This window comes from Hydra vulgaris, chromosome 01, assembly GCF_038396675.1.
Source record: "Hydra vulgaris chromosome 01, alternate assembly HydraT2T_AEP".
NCBI lineage: Eukaryota > Metazoa > Cnidaria > Hydrozoa > Anthoathecata > Hydridae > Hydra > Hydra vulgaris.
The window spans coordinates 950,308-971,708 of NC_088920.1; the positions used below are offsets into that span (position 1 = coordinate 950,308).

A 21,401-nucleotide genomic window follows, 5' to 3' on the forward strand; every position below is an offset into this window, starting at 1 on the left:
TTGTGTTGTCAGCAAACATAATACTAAAAAGATTTGATGCTTTATGCAATTCGTTGATATATATATTAAAAACAAAAGAGGGCCTTAGATGGAACCTTGCGGAACACCACCGGAAACATTTAAAAACTGTTTATTATTAAGTCCATTACAAGAAACAAATTATTTTCTGTTAGATAAATAACATCGAAACCATTTAATTACAGTTTCATTTATTCCGTAATAATTAAGTTACAAAGCAAAATACCATGATTGACAGTATCAAATGCTTTTGATAGATCGATAAAAATTTCTTATGTGAATTGAGATTTTTCGAAAGAATGGAAATTTCACGTACCAATTAAATAATTGCATGCTCAGATGAGTAGTTCTTTTAAACTAATTGTTGCATAATAAATTATTTAAACTAAAATAATTAAATACTCTATTGAACATGATTCTTTCTAGTACTTTTGAAAATATAGATAAAATAGAGACAGGCCGGTAATTACTAATGTCAGATTTGTCACAACTTTTGAATAGTGGAATAACTTCAGCAATTTTATATTGATCGGGAAAGACTCCTTGTTTGATAGATGATTTAAAGACTTTCAAAAGAATATATTTTATTTGTGTTAAAATTATGTTATCATTGATTTCATCCGGTCCAACTGTTTTATTTTTTATAGTGTTTAAAGGCTTTTTTGAACTCATCAAATAGTAACTCTTTATATAACTCTTCCGAGTGAATGCAATTATCCATCGGTACTAGGAAATCTTTAAATGAGGATTCAGTGTTCGTAATTGATATAGATAGTTTAGAGCCTATTTCAACAATGAATTTATTGAATTTGTGAGCTATTGCTTGAGAATTATTTATATTACTGTAATCCACTTTGATCATGTGTGGCAGGGCGAAGAAAGGGAAATTTTTTAAACCTTCGGTAACCCAGGGAGAATTAATGTTTTTCTGATTTATCGTTTTTTTATATAAAGGATAATTGGTATCATAAACAGAGTAAAATGTTTTTAAAAAATTATCTTAAATGTTGTTTGCGTTATCTCTAAAGTCGATGTTCTTCCCAAAGAAGCAATGATAACTGTGTTTTAAATGCTCAACATTTATTTGGTTATAGTAAATGTTAGATTTAGTCATAATTTTAAAGTTAAAGTTAATGTTAAAAAAGGTAGAGAAATGGTCAAATATGTCTGTTTTTAAGATACCTTTATTTAAGTCACTGTGAGAAATATCAGTTGTTAGAATGTTATCAATTAGAGTAGCTGATTTTGGAGTAACTTTGATAGGCTGGTTTATTAGAGGAATGGCTCCTAATTTAAATAGAATCATTAAATAGAATCAAATTAAATAGAATCATAAATTAAATAGAATTATAAATTAAATAGAATCATAATATAATCCTAAATTAAATAGAATCATAAAAATACTTACTTTAATGTCCGAAGAGTAATGGTAGAAGTTCATATTGAAATCCCCTACCATAATATTCTTTTTTTTTTCAAGGATGCCTTTTTTGAAAAGGTTTTCTTCAAAATACATGCTCATGTTCTCGGCCACACCGTTCGGAGGCCTGTAGCAACAGCTCAGTAAAATGTTTTTTGATTGATTGTTTAGAATTTCAATAGTTAAAATTTCTTAGTCGCCGTCAGAAATACTTAAATCATTCCTAATATAATGTGCAATATTTTTCTTTACGTAAATAAGAAATCCTCCACGGCGTTTATTGATAAGTCTCTCTTGAGAAATTAACTCAAAGTAAGGAAGAATAAAATTTGAAGTATTATATATTTCTTTTTCAGTTATCCAGCTTTCAGTTAAACAAATTATATTTAAGAAATTGTTTTCTCAATTTACTCACTTTAACCCAGAGTAAATAATTAAACTTACAATAATTTAACTTATATATATATATATATATATATATATATATATATATATATATATATATATATATATATATATATATATTTATATATATATATGTTTTTACAATTACATAGTTTTAACAAGTTTTAACAACACAATTCTAAAATAATTGAAATAATATTGAGATATATTTAATGTACAAAGTCATGTATTACAATTTATATTTTGAGAATGCAAGATAAGTCTAAAAAAAATAAACCTTATTTATGTAGTCAAGGACAACTTGCAGAAAGTTGTGTAAAATCTTGTTTTCGAGAACCATTTTTTTCTTTTAACTTCATGAAATACTAATCGGTAATACATTCATGACATTTTGTTTGAAATATTTTGATATTTTAATAACTCGTAAAATATTCGAATCATTCTTAATGAGTTTTTTTAGATTGGTTTTTAAGGAATTTATATATTTCAGAAGTGATATTGAATAATTTTTGGTATAATTTGTTTTACAGATAAAGGGGCTTTCCATTAATTAAGTCAATATTTTTTTTCCATTTTTACCTCCCAATTCCCTTTGTCAACAACTTGTCAAACCTCAAGAGACTTCTTTATAAAACTACGTCTACACTCGATAACGCCCTCCCTTACCGTGAATGAACCAACTGCGCAGGTAGTGTTAAAAATTTATCATGATTTATGTACAGTACAGAGTCATAATCCCTTAATATTTCTTAATCCAATATATGGCCTACTGTTATTATACGGCCCAATTTGTTGCAATTTTTGTAAAAAATTAAGAGGCCAGTTTTTACTGCTAATTTTTAAATTTTAAATTATGTATGAAAAGTTTTATTAACAACAACAACAACAATAACATTATATTTACCAGTGAATATTATACAAAGGTGTTGAAAAATATTGAATTATAATATTGTAACAATTACTATATAAATATTTGCTAGCATGCATTGGTTTATGCTTTTATAGTCATTTAATGTGTAATGTATTCTGAACTGATTAATATGTAAATGTATTTTGACTGATTGCCTGTTTCATTATATTCCATTAGAGAGTGGAATAAGGAAATAGACACACAGACAGTCCATTATTATTACTGTATATAGTCTAACTGCTTTTTTATGCAATGTTATTCAAGTGGAAATAGTTCCAATAATAAATGTAAGTGAATTTTATATTTAAAAATAACTGTGTTACATTTTTTTGATTTGTTTTAGTAATAAAATGGTTAATAAATATGTTGTTACAAACTGTAAAACTGGTTACTCTAATGGTCCAAAAAAGTTAACATTTCATTTTCCAGAAGAATTTGATTTGCCAGAACAATGGATATACTTTGTCAATAGAAAAGATTTGGTTCCATCAAAATATTCAGCTATTTGTGTAAAGCATTTTGATGACAAATTTATTAATTATGGAAAAAGATGCACCTTGAAATGAAATCTTCTTCCAGTTCCAACTACTTAAACCGATAAAATAAGTGGATTGTTAATTCTAAGGTTTCCAAAGTTGCCCCGAACGAACCAACTTTGAGATATATAGGAAAAGATGAGTTTGAAGATTTTCAAAGTATTGATAAAATAGTTAATCTTGATTCTTTGACAGAACAACTTTCTTTGCCAGGCTTTACATTAAAAAAAAAATTCATGATAGTGTTGTTTATTATAAACTATGTTTTAATAAAAAATCAGGCATACTAACTGTTTTTGAGTCAATAACTGTAAATAAAGATCTTTATGTTTCATTGTCATATAAAGGCTATCATATTTCTTTACCTGAATGGTTTCATAGTGACCATAATTGCAAATTAACAAACTGTAGTACGTTAGAAAATTTTTCTGTCTATATTAGAAATAAAGCCAATGATATGAATTCAAGGCAGACCTTCATATTCTGCATCCATTATACTAGGTACGTGGACTGATTTTTTTTAGTTGAGAATATCCTCAAATGTTATATATCTTTAGAAAGCCCTTCAATATAGTATTTTAAAGATGAAAAAATTATCAAAAACGAACAATTTAAAAAAAAGTTATGACGTTTTTGGTAGCAAATTTTAAATATTTGGATTTATTGAATAAACTGGTTCAAAATTATTTTTTTTTTTACTGAAATTGTTATAACTTCGTTGAAATTTATCCAAATGCTTATAACTTGGTACCAAAAGATAGATGTAAGAGTACGCTGCGAGTTTATATTAGTCTACCTATATAGGGGGTGTCTAGGAGGCCAGAGGGGTTACGACACACTTTCATAACCCTAAAAAAATACAAGTTTTTTATCTGAAAGATTGTTTTTTCTGATACAATTTTTGATCTTTATACACAAAAAGTTGTTCTTATTCGATTCCATTTCATTTTCAAATATTAGTGTTTCGTTATAACACTCTAATAGTGAAATGTTACATTCTTATAAATATTTTAATCTTAAAAACACTGATTATATTTTGTTTTCAAAAGTATAAACTATACTTTCTTATTCTACACCAATTACAAGTGGTGTATTAATTGGCATTAGGGGCGGGATGAGTGCCACGCCTAACTCCTCCCCTCCCCCTCCCGTCTTCTTTAGTCTTCAAGCCAAAAAAAAAAATTTTTTAAAGAGATGTGAAAAAGGCGTATATATACATATATATATATATGAACATATGTATATATATATATATATATATATATATATATATATATATATATATATATATATATATATATATATATAAATATAATTATATACATATATATACATATATATATATATATATATATATATATATATATATAAATATATATGTATATATAGATATATAGATATATAAATATCATTAAAATAAATAAATATAATTTAAAAAATAAAAAATAAAAATTTAAAATAGAAAACAATTTACCGAGTCATCATTAAGTGCACGCGCAATTGCCATCTAAATTCATTTTATCACAATAACAAATATAACAAACTTTTTAATTGTCAATTCTTATGAGTAAAATAAAAATGTTCTTATACTCACAACTATTTTTTAAACAAAAACTGAACATTTAAACACACATTCCAAACAAAAACTGAACATTGTAACACACATTCCAAACAATACCTAAACATTTTAACACACATTCCAAACTAAAACTGAACATTTTAATACACATTCCAAACAAAAACTGAACATTTTAACACACATTCCAAACAAATAATGTCAAATATAATATGGTTGTAACTTGCAGGAAAATATTTCTAACTTCCTAAATGATACCTATTTTTGGTGGACATTTTTTTCATTTAAAAATTGAAAATAAAGGGCAGAAAAAGCAAAAATTATCAGTAAAAACTTAATTAAATTATGAGTAAAAACTAAATTTGTTACAAAAGTAAGTAGCAAAGTAAGGCATTACAATACCCTATTCAATAATGTTTAATGTTGCTCATTAATGGAACAACACATAATGCAGCATCGAATTTGTCACAGGCAACAAATAATTTTCGCGATTTGTTTGATTTATTAAAATGTAGTACACATCTTTTTGCAGCATTGTTTTTGTTTGCAGTTGCTGGTATCATACCTATGTAATGGTTAGACTCTGTAAGCCAAAAAGAGTTTTCTGCAAGGAATGTGCTTGAAAAAAAAAAATCTTATTAAGACAATTTGTGCTTAAAAAAAAATATCTATTTTACACAATTTGTGATTTAGTAATAAAGAATAAAAAATCAAGCTTATTACGCATATCGCGATTGCTTTTTACACCATTGCAATTAGTTTTTTCTTGAAAATAATATTTTCGCGATTTGTTTGTTGTTGTTTTTGTCTGTTGTTTTTTTCGTTAATTTTTTTATCCTTTTCTAATTTAGCATTTTTTTAGCCATTGTTAAAAGTAATGTTTTTGTCTAAGTTTTTTAATTGGAGTCATAAAGGACGTCACGCTAAATTTATTTTTTGAATAGAAGTGTAATCTTTGCTCTCTTGCGCGGAGATTTTATTGAACATAAAGCAATTAGATTAAATCTCTGCATGGAAACCAATATTATTTTAAATTTATTTTTAGTTTGATTTACTGAATGGATAAAGTACATCACAGTCAATTTACCTTTAAACTAAATCAAACGACTAGTTTAAATTATTACAGCAACTTATAGTAACTCAACTATTAAATGTACTTATTATACTCAAAGAATCACAAAAATTAGCTAAATAAATGTTTCTATTTATATCTTATACGTTACTAACACATAATATAAGCTCATAACTAAAAATTATTTTAATAAGAGATCTTGAATAGCATATAAAAAACACGATACCATTTTTTTTACACTTTATATAAGACGATATCAAGATCAAACATTTCCTTTAAATGCGAAGGAATTTTATTTTGTTTTAAGGAATTTTATTTAAAAAGGTTGTTTTGATTAAACAGCTTATGGAATTTATGAGATTTTGGGAAGTTTTTATCGATTAAATTTAGGAAAAGTTTAGCTACGTTTGTCTTGACATTAATTGAAAACGGAGGGTTAAACCAAATAATATTTCGTGCGCGTGATTTTGCAACTTTTATAGAATCATTGGCAACGGCACTAATGTTTTCTTTAAATCAACTAGGTTTGAGGGCACTGTTGTAAAAAGTAGCGGCTCGATTAAAAACTTCATTACTTGAAGATATACTTCTTATACGATTAGATATTATTGAGGGAATAGCTTTAAGAATGTTTGGAGAATGGTTTAAATTAACACTGATATATAATAGGGTATCACCTGCTTTCCTATATGGCTGATAAGAATTGTCAGACAAGTTGAGCGAAATGTCAAGAAAGTTAACAATTTTTTAATTAGAATTTATTGTTATATTTAGTTTAAATTTTCCGTTAAAAAGAATGATAAGGTTTTTCTTTATTATTTCCGATTATGTTCCACTAATACCATTGAAACAGCAAAGCCCGTTATCTCTATATAAACCGTTGGTGCTTAATCCGTGTTCTTTGCTGATGGTATATAAAATAAAAAGGCCTACTTGTTCACACAACTCGGCTCCATCAAAGCTTACTATTGTCACATCAAAATCTCCTGATTTTTTAACCCACATATTATTGTAAAAAGTGAGGATTTTCTAGAATGGTAAATATCAGTTGTATTATCTGAAATAAATAAAGAACAAAAATAAATATTTAGCAATAAAAAATCCATTATATACATTAATAATAAGTCCATTAATAACAAGCATATTTAACAATAAAAGATCAAAAGATTATTCCTTTTTGTTGCTTGTTTTTTTAAATTGACTAATATTTTTTACCAATTACTTTTTTAAAACATTACTTTGATTAAAAACCTCATTGATATAAACACTTTTGTTTTTAAAGAATATGGGTTGCTTCTCAATGGGATTGGTGACAAATCAATGTTAATGTGATTGACAATATCTCTATGTATTTTTAGACTACAAAATTTTTTTTAAACATTTTGCATTAGAGTAATCATTTACAGCAACATGCGGAGCATAACGCGAAATTTGATCTTAACCAATTTAACTAAATTTCCATTTTAGTGGGGGCTCTAAGCATATATATTTACCAAAATAGTTCAAAATGTGATACCAGCATGAAACTTGGCGAAACTGTTGTTAATAACTATACAAATTGATTTAGAAAAGGACAATAATTGTAAATGTCTTCGGTTTTTAGTTGTAGAGATTTTTTTTTTAGAAATGGACAAAAAAAACTTCATTTTATAATGTAAATTCGGCTTGAAATAAAGACAGAAATTATGCGCGTGGTCATACTGTGAAAGTTTTAAAATAAACAGAATTTAACAAACTGTTTTGGTTAGTGCAAACAATGTATGTAAACAAAAAATGTTTTTTTTTTAGTTGTTTTTTGTTCATAAGTAAATGTATCTTTCAAAATAAGCAACTTTAACGAGCATAATCCTCATGCATTAGGTTTTTTGGTATTTCCGTAGCAATTATAGTTTACTAAGAGATTGATATGTTTGTTTTTAAAATTTTAAATTTTTAAACTATTTACTAGCATTTATTGACGACAATAAATCTATATAAAGCTACTTTTAGATGTCTTTTACTATTATTTTACTTCATTTATTTAAAATAAGTGAGACCTATAAAAATCAATATAACAGAATTAGCCCTTAAAATTTAATAAAAAATGTCTCAGAAGAGTTTTAAATTTGTAAATGGTGCAACTGGTTATGAATTACCAACAACAACAAATAATGCCATTATGTGGGATAAATGCTTCATATGTCAAGAGCTATCATCAAATAGTTGCGACATTGTCAATCCTTCTAAATCCAAAAAGCTACCAAGAGACACAACAAATGTTATACAAATTTTGATAACTATCACTACCAGAGAGCATCTAAACGATGATGATTCTTGAACTAGATAAAAAGGTTTGCGTAAAAGATGTTAACATTGATTCAGCACATAGTAAAGTTGAATCTACTAATTCTCAACTCATATTTTACAATTGTTTAAAAAACAAAGTTCCAACCAAACAAGAAGGAAAATAAAAAACGTCATAAAAATGATAGAATTCCACCTTTTCTATTATGCGTTGGTTTAAATATACATTCCAAAACAAGAAACAAAGGCATTGTAAATAGTTTAGCAAAGTTTGGAGTTAGTGTACCTCAAACAAGAATTGATGCCACTAAAACCACAATTACCAATCAACTATGTAAACTCTACAATGATAATAACATTGTGTGTCCTCCTTCACTTATCAATAATGTTTTTACAACTGCAGCAATCGGTACCATTGATCCCAACCCATCTTCTAGTACAGCTACCAAATCTTTTCATGGAAAATCAATATCCATATTTCAACATGCTGAAGTAGAATTAGTTATAAAGAAGTTTGATTATGATTTTTTGGGAAAAGTTACTAAAAATATTTTGGAGTTACCATCATATTACACTACAATAGAGCTTACTAAAGACCATTCTGTAGAATATCCATTACAAACAATCAATTTCAACCAGCTCAAAAACATTGACGCTCTAAGTGAATCAAGAGAATGGTTGACAGCTGTATTACGGAAAAAATCAGAAGGGGAAGAAACAGCAAAAATATCTTCGGCAGGTTTTCATTCGAAGACAGTAAAAGATAACCAGGAAACAAAATATACTTCTGTTTTATTGCCACTTATTAATGAATCTATCAACTCAACATCTATGGTTAGACAAACTTTTAACATAGTTAAAAAAGTTTTAGCAAAAATCAACCCATATCAAGTCCCCATAATAACCGCTGACCAATCAGTGTATGCTTTAGGTAAACAAGTTCAGTGGCACTACCCGGAACTATATGGTGAAGATAAATTATTAATGATGATGGGCAGGTTACACATAGAAATGGCCTCATTATCGTTGGTTGGAGATTGGTTAGAAGGCAGTGGTTGGTGTGATGCCATAGCTAAAGCCGGTATAACAACTTCTGGTCGAGCTGAATCTATACTAACTGGTTGAAAAGTAAAACGCTCCAGGTATACAGCTCAAGTTTCATTAGCTGGTTTATATTTATTTTTGACTGAAGCATTCGAAAATTTATCTACAATTTCATTTGAACTGTGGATCCAACAACAAAGAACATCATACACCCAATTTTTTTTTTATTATTTTTTTTTTATTTATAAACATCTTCGCTTCCAACAAGGCTGCAAGCAGCCACTAATTAAAGTTGGAAGCTACTGAAATAGAAAAGATGAAAATTGTAGAGCAAGATAAAGATTGACGGACGACTTAAAAGATTGCAAATTATATGAATCAGGAAAGCAAGATGAAGGAAGCGAATTCCAAAGAGCTCATGTTCCAGGAAAAAAACTAGACGAATAAGCGTTTTTGGAGCACTTAGGAACAGTCACAGAAAAAAGATGACACTTAATTGAATGACAAGTAACATGAGAATGAATTTTTGTATATGGCACAAGAGACGCTAGCTCTTTAGAGCAGTGCCCATTATAGTATTTGTAGAAAAGAGAAAGAGAAGCAACATTACGACGATGTGATAATGGTTGGAGGTTGGCTGCAAGAGCAGGTCCAACAATGTTTACAATGCGTTTTTGCACCTTGTCTAAAAGAGAAAGGACATCAATAGAAGATCCGCCCCAGATATGGCAACAGTATTCCATACATTGCCGGATTTGACATTTATGGAGATAGAGAATAGAATCCGAAGTAAGAAAGTGACGAGCTCGATAAAGAGATGCAACCTTAGCAGATGCTAATTTTGCAACTGATTTGATTATGGTTTCCAAGAAAGATTGGAAGTAAGAGTTAATCCTAAAAGATGAAGAGTAGGTGACTCATCGAGTGCGTCGCCGTTCATAAATATTGGAAGATCTAAATTATTGCAATAACGATTGGCTGAAAAAAATTGAGTTTTATCTGAATTAAAGTTTAACTATTGGTTTTTAATTAAATTTAACTATTGGTTTACTGCTATGGAGTTACAAGCAATAGTCTTGTTGCATGTTAAGAGTTACAGAATGGGAAATTTCAATAGGTTTGTCAGTGCTTTGGAACAAGTTATTCCTTGGATGTTTGATTTAGATCACACGCACTACTCTAAATGGCTTCCAATTTTTCTTTCTGACATGAAGATGCTACCTCAAAGACAGCCAGAGGTTTACGCCGAGTTCTGCAAAAGTTTTTTCGCGTTTCAAAAGACAAGACGCCCTTTTTTGTCTATGGCTACAGATCAAGCCCATGAACAAAACATTAAGATCATAAAGGGAAATGGTGGCTCGATCGGCATTTTAGATAACCCAAGTGCGTTGATAAAGTGGATGGAGTGTGAACCACTACTTGCTGAACTTCTAGAAAGATTTGGAGAAGAAAAAGATGACAATGAGAAAAATCATCACGAAGATACACCTGTCTTTAAAAAAAATTATAATGAATATGTATCAGAGATTATTGAAGTTATTAAAGATTTCGGAAATCCCTTTTTAGTAGAAAACATTCTCATGAATTTATTAACAAAGACATTAATTGATGCAGTAGCTAGAGCATCCGTAAGAAAAGCTAAGCAAATAGGTATTGAGTCATCCAAATTTTATATTCAGAATTGTTTAACAATTGGAAGAGATTCAATATACAAGACAATCCCCAAAAATAACTTATGCTTGTTTAGAGAGAAAAAAATCCTTGCCACTCAAAAAGGAAGGTTAAAAACAGTAATGCTCAAAGAATAATGTAAAATGTTCGCATCACTTTATGTTGCATCTCAACATTGAGATGGAGATTTATATGATTTTTTTCACCATGAAAATCATGCTTATCCACCAGCAATATCTGAATACGGCAAACTCCGAAAAACTAATTAATCAGATTATCTTAAATGCCTTGAAGAATATTCGGCACCTTCTTTGACTACTCCTAAAGGTATCACTGCAAAAATCTTAGATGGAGGAGCAATTGTTTATATATTTCATCCCGTAAATTCGAAGACATTCAAGGAGTATTCAGAAATTGAATTTCATAACAAAATAATCAATACAAAATAATCTCATCGGCAAAACATGAAGAAATACAAAGGATTGACATTGTGTTTGACCTTTATTTTGAATGTAGTTTAAAAACCCAGACCAGGGATAGTTGTGGTAATAGAGTTAGAGTGTGTGTTTCTGATTCAACTCCTATTTGGAAAAGTTGGTCACAGTTCTTACGATTGGATGAAATAAAAATGAGTTGTTTAAAATGCTTGCAACAAACTTTGTACAAGTACCGACATTTGACTTACTTTTAGTAACAACGTGTGATGAAACTGTTTTATCTAATTCCAAATATTTTAACGAAAAATCTATTTCACCTTGTAACCACGAGGAAGCTGACACTCGGATTTTGCTACACGTTAAAAACGCTGTTGACGATGGGCACCAAATTGTTTGTATTCAGACAGTTGACACAGATAATGTTGCAATTTCAATTTCAATTTTTAAACAATTAACGGGTATCAAGCAACTTTGGATAGAGTTTGGAGTTGGAAAACTGAAACGTTGGCTTTCCATACATTATTATGCTCAAACGTTAGGTGAAAAAACACAAGCTGTTTTTTTGTGGTTTGCATTCACTGGCTGTGATACCGTGTCTTACTTTGTAGGGCGGGGTAAAAAACTTGCTTAGAATCTCTGGAACAATGGAGATTGTTCCAGAGATTCCAAGCAAGTTGGAATCTCTGGAACAATCTTCAAGAACAATCTATCAACAAAGACATTACTGGAACTATTTGAACTTATTGGCTCTCACCATATAAATTAAAGAGGTTCAAACTTGGAGGTCGCCCCAGGACCAAAAAAAATATTTTTAGAACGAGGTTCTAAAAATATATATTTTTTGAATTCTTTTAGTTTTTAGACAATTTTCTGAAATTTTCAAGCTAGTATAACAATTTAAATTATTTATACTTAATACCCCTCCTTTATAAAATGAAATTCTATAAGCCCATTTCACTAAAAATAGAAGACTCCATAACTCAAAACCTAAGACGTTTACAAGTAGGGTTTATTTCTATATCAATTTGTATAGTTATTAACATTATATATCAATTTGTATAGTTATTATATCAATTTGTATCTATATCAATTTGTATAGTTATTAACATATTTTGCCAAGTTTTATGCTGGTATCACAATTTAAACTATTTTTATGCTTAGAGCCCCCACTATTTTATCTAAAACTAAATAGAAAACAACTATTAAAACAACTAAGTGAACTATGATCGTTATACTTAAAGAGATGTGTACCATTTAGCAAAAAAATATGAAATAGAATATTTATGATGATAAAGTTGTTTTTTTGTTAATATATACAGAGTTTTATTTATAAAGATATAGTTGTTTTTAAATAATATAATAACTCAATAATAATATGTATTATCTAAATCATAACTGCATTATAGCAATAAAGCATCTTATAAAAAATATAATATATATTTTAAGCTATAAATAATATATAGTATACTATAGCATCTAATTTTATATAATGCTACTATTATTTTATAAAATAGCATGCTATGTTATATTAATAATATAATAAATTATTAATATATATATATATTAAATACATTATGTTTAACTTAATTAACAATGTAACACCTTAATGGTTGTCATTAAGATGTATATCAGTATTTAATAACATCATACCATAATGCATGTAACATAAATATATTAGGATCCTAATTTATGCTGTCATATTGCTGCGATAAAAAAATAAATTGATAAAGTTACGCAAAAATACAATAATATTATTACGATATCATATCATGCGATGTTATATTACTATAATTTAATAATTATATAACATCTTAATTATTAAGACGATATTAAGTTAATAAGATATCAAATTATTATGATGCATTTATACTTGTGAATATATCTATGTTTACTGCTAACTTTATTATAATGTACACCATTTATATTGATAAATTGTATACATTATAAAACAATTCTATATCGATTTGGCATTTTAGCTATAAACGAATCATAATAATACTACACCATTTTTAATATTTAATGATTTTAACGTTACGCCAAAGTTAAGGCAGCTCATAACTAACGTAACTTTTCTTGCTCAAATTGAGCTGAGCAAGTTTTTAAAAAGTTTGGTGAATATCGATTTTTTAGCGCTGAACTTACGGAAAAACTTACGTAAATTTTGTTAAACGCAACTGCTCAAGTTTCGTGAAACGGATTTCACAGTTTTGAACTTACGCCAAACTTAAACAAGAAAAAAGTTTGGTAAATACGCTCCAACAACTTTAGTGAATGTGGTTTTAACTTGGCTTACGCAAATTTAAAATTAAAATGTGCTTTAACTAAGTATAGTTATTCAAAACTTTAAATGTAACAATCATTTAACGTTCTTTTGCATGTCTTATTAAAAAACTTATGTTTTTTAACTAAATTTTAGAAAAAACAAAACTTTATCATGTTTTTGTTACCTTACGTTACATGAAAATTGCAAAAGTTCTTTCCTTATTTGTTTGAAATGTGTATATTTTAATAATTATAAAATCTGACCAACAACAATTTGAACATGTTAACTCCATTTTCACGTTAACTTAAATCCGATTATGCTAATAAATTCATGCTTAAAATAAAATTTTACAAAGATTCTTTTTTTATCATGCGACAATAAAAACAGCCGTAACTTTTGGAAGCATAGAAATGACTTGAATAAACTACTTTTAGTATTAAAGGTATATTTTAAATACACTCTCATGAATCTACATAAATATTCATTTTCTAAAAATTGAAAAAAAAGAGAATAAACTTTGAATACTTTTTCATTTTAGGCCGTGGCAGTGCCTATATATATATATGTATATATATATATGTATATATATATATATATATATATATATATATATGTATATATATATATATATATATATATATATATATATATATATATATATATATATATGTATATATATATATATATATATATATATATATATATATATATATATTTATATACAAGTATGTATATATACAAGTATGTATATATATAGTTAAAAATAGTAAAATGAAGTCGTAAAACAATAAAATGTCTCAAAAAAAAAAAACAAAAAAAAAAACAACTATTATGGGAGCTCGTAAAAATTGATTCAAATGCTCGCCGTTCTATGAGTTAAAGCTTTTTTATTCCTGCCTTTTTATCTTGGAGGAGCAGTTGCGCAGGGTTAGAGCTTTTACCCCAAAAAAAAGCAATTGTTCAAACTTTTTATTTGCGTAGTTTAAGCAATTACTCTAAAAACTTGGAGTAGAAGCAATTGCTCAATATTATTTATTAATTTAAGTATTCTTTTGTAAGTAAACAAGCGTTTGGGATTGATTTATAATCAAGATATATTTATATATATTTTTTGTTTTTACTAAAAAGATCTTAATCGGCAAAAAACTTTCTTGGCATTACTCGACAAAAAATAGATACGTCATACCCGACACACCATTAAGATCTTTTCAAGACGGCCCAAGACTGAGTTTCATGTTTCATGATGTCAAACGTGCAATCTGAAATATGTAAAACCTCTAGATTTTTCTAAGTTTTAACGTTTCTTTTTTATGTCTAACAGAAAAAAGAATTGAAATCTATCTTGATTTTAAAATCACGAGATGATTATTTGTATATGACGTTTTTTATTAAACTTATTTTGAAATTTTAAGTGTTTGTTATATAGTTAAACTAATCTTTAGTTAAAATCTGAGATAAGATAACAATGAAGTTATTATATTTCAGCATAACTATATTTAAGAAGTTTATGCGTGACCTGGGTCCTATCATCGTGCTTTTATACAGTCTTCTTATTAAAAATAGTAACAAACTAATCGGTTTGCGGTAGTTTAAATCACGTGAGGTAGATAAATTACACATAGACAAAAGAAAAAAGATCTCAAGTTTACCTTCGCAGAGTCTTTAATTAAATCAAGTATATAAATAACTGCGGTAGTGGTGTAGTGGTAGAGCGCTTGCTTCATAAGCGAGAGGTTCCGCTTTGGTAGTTCCGTCCTTGGTAGTACCGCGCTCAACTTGTTTCTCCGGGTTATAACCATAAGTAGCCTCTTTATCTGTAGTGACCTTTTTGGCCTTGGGGACGTGAATTACAATGAAAAAAAAAAACTCGTAAAATTCACCGCGCAAAAGAGCAAAATGATCTCCTACTTCTATTTTTTAAATAAGTTTTACGTTGAGTAATTAATGGACGACCCTTGATGAAAAAATTTATTTCACCAATCAAATTAAGACTTGACGTGTCAACCAGCGTCCAGATAATTAAATGCCTTTATCTTTTAGCAAAAATTCGTAAAGCTTGAATGAGAAAAGAAGCGCATTAATTTCAACAACAATTGAAGTTTTCTATTATAAGAAACAAACATGTAAGTTTTTTTGTAACTTTGTGTTGTTGCTTTTTAAAAAAACATTATAAGTTCTCTGTAAATTCGTTTTCATATTTTATAGATTCTCAAAATTTTCATAATTCATAATTCATAATTTTTCTGTAAATTCATCTGTAAATATGTGTTGTTGTTTTTTAAAAAACATCATAAAAACTAATAAAAAAATAAATATTTTAACCTGAAGTTTTTAAATAAAATTTTATTTGAAAACAGAGCAATTCCACGATTGATCCACAAAAAATGTAAAAAGTAAACTAAGCCTATTTTCATAATATTATATGTTAGTAGAAAGCTCTACTTCTCCTCCTTTGGAAAATATACAGCTTGTTAGTGTTTATATAAAAAATAGTACTGGCTGAAACAGAAGGTTTAATTTTATTTTAGTTCATTTTAAATCGTCTAAGTTCAATTGAACCTATAAAAAAAAAACTGTCTTGCTCATTTCAATCAGGTTTTTTAGGTGAACTAATCTTTGCTACTTATGATAAAAACAGTTATTGTCTAAAAAAAGTTATTATCTAAAGAATTCATAAAACCATTTCTTTTAAGTAAATATAACCCTATTGTCACGCTGTGACAATTAGGGTACCGTTAGTTTTAGACAACCAGTAAAAATAAGGATTTCAAAATTCCAGCGCTATGAGAACTCCATCTAGTACATCTAAAAAATGCCAACATGTTGATAAAAATAATTACCTCAGTTATTTTTAGAATCTGTTTATGTCACGGCGTAAAAACAAAATTTAAAACTGCTTATATGAAACCACAATTGAGTTTTTATCAACTTTAATGACCCAGATAATTGCAAAAAATTTTGGCTTTTGACTACAACTACAAATTGCAGGTCTGTTATGAACAGGCAACATTCGGAGGAGAAATGCTCAACTTTGAGGCCCACTTTAAGGATACATAGTGCCTCTCTAAGGGATACCTTAAACTCCATCGACTTTTATTGTGGTTATCGATGTGCCGGGAATGGAAAGACTTCTTATCACTTCCGAATAAAGTTATTAATGGTGACAATGTAAGTATTTACTAAAGCATTTGTCGTCTCGCCTGATAGTGACCTAATCTGGAAAAAATTTCTTTTTCTAGATTAGTCTTTTTTTTTCCTTGGCTAAGAGCAGCAAATCTTTGTTGCTTTTTTAGCAGATATGAAATTAAGTTCTCTTTTCCTTGTCGTTTCTTCAATATAGCAACACTAGAACTAACTTTAAACTAAAATCCTTTTGAATTTATTCAATACAGGTGAATAAAAAAGAAGCAACTTCTTTTACTCAGTAATCGGTCAGCTTAAGTGAAAAAAAAATTTCAGTAATTTTGCTCATGTTTTTATTCACATGAAGCTGACCAATTACTCAGCGTTTATGGAGAATATGTGAATAAAAATTTTGGGCTCAAATTTTTATTAACGTATAGCTGACCAGTTACTCCAAAAACGCTGAGTTAAAGCAATTGCTTTTTTTTAATCATCCTGCCCTTTACGTTTGATTTTTCTACCAATATTAGCATGACTTTTTTAGTTTTTCTAGTAAAGCTTTTTTTATTTTAACTTGACTAAAACTGTTATAATTTAATCCATCATTGTCATAAAGAAACCGTAAAAAAGCATTTTTTATTTAATTTTTTATTCCATTTGTTTTATTTCTTATTTATTTTTTTTTCATTTAGTACAGAATTAAATTATAGGTAAAACCGGGTCATAAAAAATGGGCCTAAAACAACCATAAAAGCTTTTTATTTCAAACATTTTTTAATTAAATATTACAATCTAGTCTTCAATTATTTCAATAAACTTTTGTTTAAAAATCAAAGAACCACGAAACGTCGTGAAAACATATTGAAAAACCTGAAGTAGTTTTGAAAGTTTTCATTTTTCAAAACCTATTGATTTGGTGTCGTTTAGACAGATTTTGTGTCGCATGATTGCCAAACAAATAAAAAAAAAATACTTTTTTTTTTTGGTTATTAGGGTGCTCCTAGAAGACCTATCGGTCTTATCACAGAGCAACGCTGAGGAACAATTGACCAGGAAGTTCACGCCTCCTTCCTTATTAACATCGCTCGTTGGAATAGAGCCGGCGTCGAATCTCTTGATTCTGAGCCAGGACTCAAACTACTGCGCCAGAGCTGTTATCTACGGTCATGGATAACATAACTAAGTTAAATTCTAGTCAAAGCATTGAAGTGAATGAAAGAAAACTTTTCATAAATCTAAAACGGTAAAGTTGATTATCAGTTCAGTAACAAGAACTTTGTCACAAAAAGATCTTGCTAAAAAATTCTAGAGCTCACGTGGTTTAGTCCAAAAAGAGTCAAAAAATGATGAAATTAATTGCATATAAAAATGCACATCAGAGAAGCTCGAATGAAAAATGAAAGGAATTTTTCGTGCAAAGAAGTTGGTAAAAATAAGGGGAGATAAGAAAATGCGCATAATTGAAGGCAACAAAACATATAGCAAGGCAAAATTTTCACACATTCCTGATCAACAACTTTACAATGGGAACATAGAAAAACTTGTAAATAAAGAACTTAAATATATTTAGCGAGAATAAATTTTGTCATGTTCCTTGTGTGGCAGGCAATTTACAACTGTAACATGAAGTCTACTTGTTTTATCACTTAAAAATCATTTCCGGCTAATCTCTATTTTAAAGGATTCCTCCAAAAATGATATTTGTCATTTATAAAATAGCACAAACTTTGATATCTCTTTTGCCAAGATCTATCTGCTCCTCACTATTGTAAGTAGGTTTTCCAGTGGTGCAAAATTAATAACGTTGAAACTGTTTCTTAAAATGCAAATCACCCCAACCTACCAGAAGAGTGAATAATTGAAGATTTTTAAGGCTTTTTGTAGAAGAAGTGTAGTGGTAAAAAATGAAAAAAACTTCCAGAAAAAGAAAAGACCATTATAGTGACCCATAAGGTGACAATAAGATAAGTATAACTGATAACCTGACAATAGAAAAATGCCGTGTAAATTCAATCCCTCGCAAAGCAACATACCAAGACCCCTTTGAAAAAAAGTTAATATGCTTATTATAATACATACAGAAAATTTAGTTGAATTATAATACATACATTTAGTTAAAAAACTTTTGAAATAAAAGATTTTTATAGTTTTAATTTAAGGTTGACCGAATTTTTCCATGTCCACCTAATAACAAAAAAAAAAAAAAAAAAAAAATGAAAGGTTTTTGAAACAGTATTTTTGTTAACTCTATAAAGTATAAAAAAACTTAAAAAAGATTAAAAAATCAAAAAACAAGTGGAGACTTGATGTACATATAAAAAATATTAAAATAAGAGTTACAAAAAAAAGATTAAATAAGAGTGACGACTTTTGAAATAAATAAGAAATGTAACGAGCTTTCATAGACAATAAATATGTTTTTATATTTACTTTTGTCGTTTTGTTTTGTTTATTATATATGTAGTTATAACTATTTAATATGTAGTTTTTTAACTATTTAATAAGTATTATATTAGTATATATATATATATATATATATATATATAGTTATATATATATATATATATATATATAGTTATAATTATATATGCACATAATCGTTACGTAGTGCATAACCATTGAATGCACAGTTGAGTACACAATCATTGAGCCATAATTTTTGCAAATGCGTACCATTTTATGCATAATAACGTTGTATTATATATATATATATATATATATATATATATATATATATATATATATATATATATATATATATATATATATATATATATATATATATATGTATAATAACGTTATTATGCATAATATGGTATGCATACTGCTAAAACTATAGCACAATGGTTGTGTACTTGACTGTACATACAATGGTTATGTGTTACATAATGATAATGTTGTAAAAACATTATAAACATATTTTTTATAATATTTAAGTTCTTTTATAATAAAATATTAGTAAAATTAGATATTGTTATTAAAAATAATTGTATTATTTATATAATTGTTTTTAATAATAATTTGAAAAAACTTTAATATTATTAAATCAAAATTATATCTAGTGGTATAATACTTTTTCTAGATATATTTTCAGTGTTGAAAATTTGAAAATATTGAAGTGTGTCTATATAAAACACATTTGCACTAACTGTGATTTTATAAGCAGGAATTTTGTGTTTGTTTTCCAAACAATGTTTCCAGCATTTTTCTAAGTACTCAGACTGTTGTTGCATTGACGAGGAACAAAAATGGGAAAATTTTTTTTCGAATTATTGGGGTAGTTTGTATTAAAGAATACTACTCCATCTTCAACTTCTTTCCACCATATACTAATGCCTACTACTAAATAGTCAGCTTATTTTTCTAAAAGTTTTTGATTTTCATTGCTATTCTTTTCAATCCAAGTAAATTATATTTTTGTGTCATTAAATAGACTATGTAATGGTTGCCAGAATTTGTGAAGTATTGAAATGCAATCACCTAACTTTTTTCCTTCCTTTAAATATTTTTTTGTTTGGTTGCGGATTATTGTATTAAAAATAGCATTATCTGAATGATGATTAGAAGATGTTTTGTAGACAGTTTCAAATTTTGAAACATTGCTTCTTCTTTTTCCACATTAGACGTACGACCTGAAAACAATCTACATTGTAGTGGAGCATGGGATATGATTGAGTGATAGTATGCACGAATGAATTTTCGCTTGCTATTTTATATTTTATATTTGATTCTAAATTTGTTCTTTTATAATTATTGCAAATAATTATAAACAAATGCGGTATTTATTAAACGAAGAATACTGTGTGTTGATCTAGATTCTTCTGGCATATAAAGGATGTTTTGTATTTTGCACATAGTTAATAAAAATTTAAAAACAATTTGACCAACCTTGTCCTGTTCTAGAAACCAGTTAGTAGCTATTAATAAACTCTTTTGATAGTTGGCAGCATTTTTTGCTTCAATGCCATTGAAAGTGCTTTAAATTACATTTTCTACATTTTTTCTAGAATCTTTTTTTTATACTAAATAAGGCAATTCATCAAATATGTTTTTAACATGGTTTGAAATATCATGCATTGGTTCATTATTTAAAGTTTCACAGTGTTAAAGATTTAGTTGTAATAAAGAAAAACCTGTTTTTTTAAAAACAAGAGCAGGCAATCCTTGCCTTTCATTTGCCAATAGCTCCTTAAATTTATTTACAGATGCATTTAATGGAAATTGAACATTTCTTTCATAAAGTTCTTGTTCAATCTTATCTTTTTTTAGACACGAATCGAATTTGGTTTTTCCTTGGTTTACTGCCAGCTGTGAGGTGTTACTTGCGTTTATATGGTCTAAACCATTTTGTATGGAATTGAATGGGAAACTTAGTGATATAGATATATTATTAGAGAGAACTGCATGCATGTTACATGCCCAACAAAAATAATTACCACCCTTCTGGTGACCAGCTTCCAGTTGTGCTGCTGGATTGTCACCTTTGAGTATTCGTGTAACATATATAATAGATGTTCTCTTGAATTCTAAGGGATTGCTCAATTGTAAAATGTCATTAGTCCTGTCATCGCTGTACAAAAGTTGCAGGTCATTGGAAGGACATCTACCAAGAATGTATTAGTAAGGCTTTTCGACCTCTAATT

The 21,401-nt window shown here is 27.8% G+C and overlaps 1 protein-coding gene across 1 annotated transcript in view; it reads left to right on the forward strand.

Moving 5' to 3' along the window:
- Positions 1-15,520: 15,520 nt before the first annotated feature.
- LOC136075300 (tetratricopeptide repeat protein 28-like) overlaps positions 15,521-21,401 on the forward strand; it is a 32,791-nt gene continuing 26,910 nt past the window's right edge. Inside the window, exon 1 of the mRNA XM_065787962.1 lies at positions 15,521-15,758. The gene's annotated coding sequence lies outside the window, so the exon portion shown is untranslated. The remainder of the gene's footprint in view (positions 15,759-21,401) is intronic.